The sequence below is a fragment of the Montipora foliosa genome, chromosome 8 (assembly GCF_036669935.1).
Source record: "Montipora foliosa isolate CH-2021 chromosome 8, ASM3666993v2, whole genome shotgun sequence".
NCBI classification, from domain to species: Eukaryota; Metazoa; Cnidaria; class Anthozoa; order Scleractinia; family Acroporidae; genus Montipora; species Montipora foliosa.
In genome coordinates this window covers 26,108,581-26,113,580 of record NC_090876.1, presented here as the reverse complement: position 1 = coordinate 26,113,580, position 5,000 = coordinate 26,108,581, and positions in this window count along the sequence as shown.

Genomic DNA, 5,000 nt, shown 5'->3' with positions numbered 1-5,000 from the left:
TCATAAGTTGCATCACAGGATGTTGCTGCCATGCCCATACAGTCACTCAGAGGGTGTGTTGCTGCCACCCTTCCTAGCGCTAGGGTGCACCCAATAGCTGTAGTCCCATTTACTGCCAAAGATTGTGTAGTCCTTTGTATCATTATAAAATTATAAACTATAAAGCGACAAAGTTGTTAATGCTGGTTTCAATACGGGTTTGACATCATATAGCTGTGGTCAGGACACACTGGTGGCTATGTAGTTGTTCAAGTCAAGCATTGGGGAGATATAAACTTAAAGCTGAAAATTTATTTTTATTTTGTTTAGTACTGCTTTTTGCTCTGAATTGCAAGTCTTATCTTAAGTTTTAATTTTGAATCTGATAAGGTTGCAAGATGCCTGGATGGCCTATGACAGAAGAACAGAAACGAAAGAAGAGAGAAAGAGAAAGAGAACGACAAAGCAGTACACCAGTAATAGCTCAAACTTGGTAGAAAAAGTTATTCCACAAATTCTTTACTTGGACACCATACTGTTTGTTATTTATACAGATGAGTTACATGTATTTCAAGTGGCTGCATATTTTAATCAATGCGGGCTGCCACGATGCATGCTTTGAATAGTAACCCCGCAAACACGATACTCACGCTGATTGCGTGGTTGCTATTTCAATATGGCGATGGCCTCGGACTGTGCGGCCACTATTCCAACATGGCCTCGGGTTCGAGCAGTCTTGTTCGGGCCGACTAATTACGAACAGTGTCTACACCTGAGTGAGTGAGTGACACATTTGCATACCGGAGTCCCTGCAAGAAACCTGTTTCTACGCTTCACATATCGACAAGTTTAAAATGTGGTTGAGTCGTTTTCCCCTTTGTTCAGGGATGAAACTTAAATTTTTATTCTCAACTGGAGTTAAATAACAATAAAGGACTCGAAAAGTGAATATAAATACGGAGAATGGACATACCAACAGAAATTATTTGGCTTGTTCTTCTTTGCCACATTCTATAGTTTGTATTTTGTTTGTTCGACGAATGCTGCTAATGCAGGAGATAGAAGTGACGAGAAACCAAACTGCGAGTCCAGGTGACACAAAGGTTGCTTTGCCTTGAAACAACGAATTCAATCCATAACAAATATGACCACAGTACAACAATGCGTAACCCAAGGTAAAGAAAATCACCCTGAAGAGGAAAAAGACTTTGAACCACCAAGAAAAATAGAAACAAGGTCATAGGTATGCTGTTTAAGCGCTGAATATTTATCATTACACTGCTAACGCTGTACCAAATGTAGGCTGAAATGTTTCAAATTGACTAGATCGACCATTTCGGTCCCATGACTTAGCAAATATATCATTAAAGAAAACTAAATGAGTTTCATATTTGTGGTACAAGACTGATTGAACTTCAAGTTCTGCAAAATGACCTGAAATCTTATTCAAACAGTAGAGAAGGCGAGTGTCCTTTGGTGTCTTCAGAAGTTTGTTGCAGCAATAGTACTTTTTCTTCTTTTAAGAAAAAGACAATTTCATTTATACTGTACAAGTACATCACTAAAATTAAGTGATCTTTAAAATTAGTGTAGAATAGAGTACATGTAACATTTGTACCTTCAGACGAAACCATAAACCACAGCTTAGACCAAATATAAAAACAACACAAACTGCCCCAGATTGTTTCACAAGCTATCTTTAAAGTGGTAATACGACCAAAAAAAATTTTGTTTTTCCTTTGGATTTCAAAACTACGTTAACTAAACACTAACTCACCCAAGTTTTAAGTTTTGATTTTAAAAAGACACCTGTTTATTTTAGCTGGAATTTTCTTATTTATTGGTCCGCCATTACTAACTTTAAAATCTTGAGAGAGCTGGGTCGAGGAGAAAATGACATCAAACACGCACTAGTTTAAGAATGCAATGCGTGTGTATGCGGCCTAATTAATATGCAGCACGGGAGTTTCGAGCTTTCAGACTTTTCAACCCGTGTTTTGCATGTATAATAAATTGCGTTTACACGCTGAAATTTTAAGCTAGTGAGTAAATGACGTCATTTTCTCTAGATCCAACCCTCGGAGGTCCAATTGGCCAGTTTTGAACGTGAGTAATGGTGGACCATGAAATTCAAAACTTACACTCAAAATAAACAGCCTTTGGATAAAGCTCAAAGCTCAAAATTTTGCCAGTTAGGTGTTAAGCGAACACGCTTTCAAAATCTGAAAAAAAAAAGGAAATGATTTTTTGATCATAGTACCACTTTAAGCGTCTCCTGGAAAGAGTCACAAAAGGAACTGTGTTCAGTTTTAACGGTAAATTGTACAAGCAAGTAGATGGATGCAGTATGGGGAACCCATTGTCTCCCAACCTAGCCAACATCTTTATGTGTCAACTAGAGGAAGACGCCATAATACCACATAATTTGCTATTCTATGACGGGTAAGTGGATGATTGTTTTACCAAAAGGAAGACAAATGCACCCAGCAATCTACTTGTGAAGTTAAACAGCTACCATCCAAACATCAAGTTGAAAACCACTTCCTGGAGACCTCTTTCAACCATCAAGAGGGAAACTTCACCACCAGGGTCTAGCACAAACCAGGTAAACTACAAGTACATTGGAAATCCGCCATCCCAGAAATATCTATCTTTTTTATCTTTATTTAAAGAGGGAGACTTAATAACCTGTTACAGTTTTCTAACTTACGGCCCTCTGCGAGCATTTTCCCCTCCCAACCATGATACACCACAGAAGACAGACCACAACACCGGGAACTACATGCCCTACTCTTTGTGACAAGTGTGCGGGTTCTTTTTACATCCCACATGATTATGAACATTGAAGGGTTGTGAAACGAGACCTACCGCTTATCTTCCTAATGAGAAGAATAGAGAGTCTAACCATTAGCAGATGTAATTACAAAGGCAGCACTTTCTCCTCCTTTCTCCTGTTGGTCCGGCCGGAGTTAAACTCACGACCTTCTGCATGACAGCCCGGTGCTCAACCAACTGAACAACTGGTGCATGGTACTAAGCAACTGGTGCGCGGTAAAAGATGAAAGTGAAACACTACTCAAGGTGCCTTAAATTGAGCGAAACGAATAGCCACCAATTGGCAATCATTCATCAAAGCAGGATAACCCCCAAAATTGGTAAAGTTATCCGTGATTTTGAAAATCCACAAAGCAATGAAAGAATAATTCTGGTCCACTGGTTCGATGAAAGACCTAAAATCGGAATCCGTCTTCCTTTCTGCAGCACAAATGAAGTAGAAAGTAGAAATTCTTACACCAAATGGAGGTTCAACTTCTTTGTCACATGGCAAACACGCAAGATAGAGTCAATCTTCAAGTTAAAAGACAAAAACACAAACATACATTGGCGAAACAGCACGCAACCTTGAGGTTAATGTTAATGAATATTTAGATTTTAAGAAGCAGTCGCAGCCAGCGAAGCACATTAGAAAACACCCAAACCACAAGTTCACGTGGGAAGTTTTAACCACTGCCCATTCATGCTTAAAAAGGGGAATAAAAGAAGCGTTCTACATCACATACCTTCGTCCAGAACTAAACAAACAAGTGCAATCACTGTAGCTCACCTTGTTCCCCATGGGAACAGGTATTACATAACTAGCATTACCTGAACTGTAAGAACACTGAGCATATGCAGACTGTTTCACTCTGATGATGATCAAACTGATCGAAAACGTTTTGACTCATAATTTTAACAGCTTTTACCGTAAAGTTTTATATTTTACCTTTATTGGCGAAATGTACATAACTTTTGTATTGGTTTGAAAGTTGTTGACTCTTCAATTGCAATATAATCCCCGAGTCATAAAGCAAGGAACATTTGTGAAAAAATATTGCAAGTGGTATTAATCTCAAATCAGCGATGGACGATGCTTCTTTATCTGTCTTTAACAGTTCCTGGCATTTTTTTGAAATTATTTTACAAGAACAAATTAGCTGAAATACAAGTCATCTTTGCCAATCAAATTGCCAAGTAATGTTAGTGTTACCAATGGGTCCTTTGCAGCTGGCGATCACATGGTACAAAAACCCCCATACTGGAGAGCAACTTGCACACTGGGACATCATAAGCAAAGGAAATTTAAATCAAGGTGCTTTTTTTTAGATGTCCAGTGTGCAATTTGCTCTCCAGTATGGCAGTTCTTGTACCATGTGATCTCCAGCTGCAAAGGAACCATTGGAAGGTACAGACTGTATTCACAAGTTAGAAGCTTCAAAGGTTTGTTTTCTTGTTTGTTTTTTGTTTAAATTGGAAGATACATTAAACAAGATGCCAGTTGGTGTTTACATGTGATGCACTATTTGATGAAAAGATTAGTTTAGCAAGTACAAGAAGAGAAGAGACAATGAAGTCGGTAAGTGGATACGTAGAGTCATTTGCTAGTCATTTACAGTGTAAACTCCATAACCCTGAATATGGAATTCTCATTCCTTTTTTAAAAAACTAATAATTTATTTTCTTCAATTTACTGCTCTCTTGCCCCATTCAAGACGTGGCAATAAAACAATGGAACAATAGAGGTCCATTCTTCTTCATAAGTACATTAACATACCTCAGCATGAGACAAAAAATAATATTTTTTAATGAACCATTTGCTTTTATGCAAATATTGACTGAGGTACAAATTAGTCACTACATGAAGGTCATTTATTACTCCAACAGGTCCATCATCTTTTGTAAACATTATCGGAGAAAAACAATGTTGTCTTTGTAGTATTGTTAGCATTAAATGCAGATACTGTGGTCACATGCAGGACTGCTCTTTAGACAGAACAATGGAGTTAAGAAAATTGAAAACCTCATTTGAGTTCTCGGAATGGAGCCTAAGTATCAATTCTTTCCGGGCTAGGCTGTCTATTATTTATCGCCCACCGCATTCTGCTCAGCATGCGGTGACTGAATATGTTTATGGACGAGTTTGCTACTTATGTGGAATCCATCATATTAATGCCTGAGCCGTTAATTGTGACTGGGGACTTGAA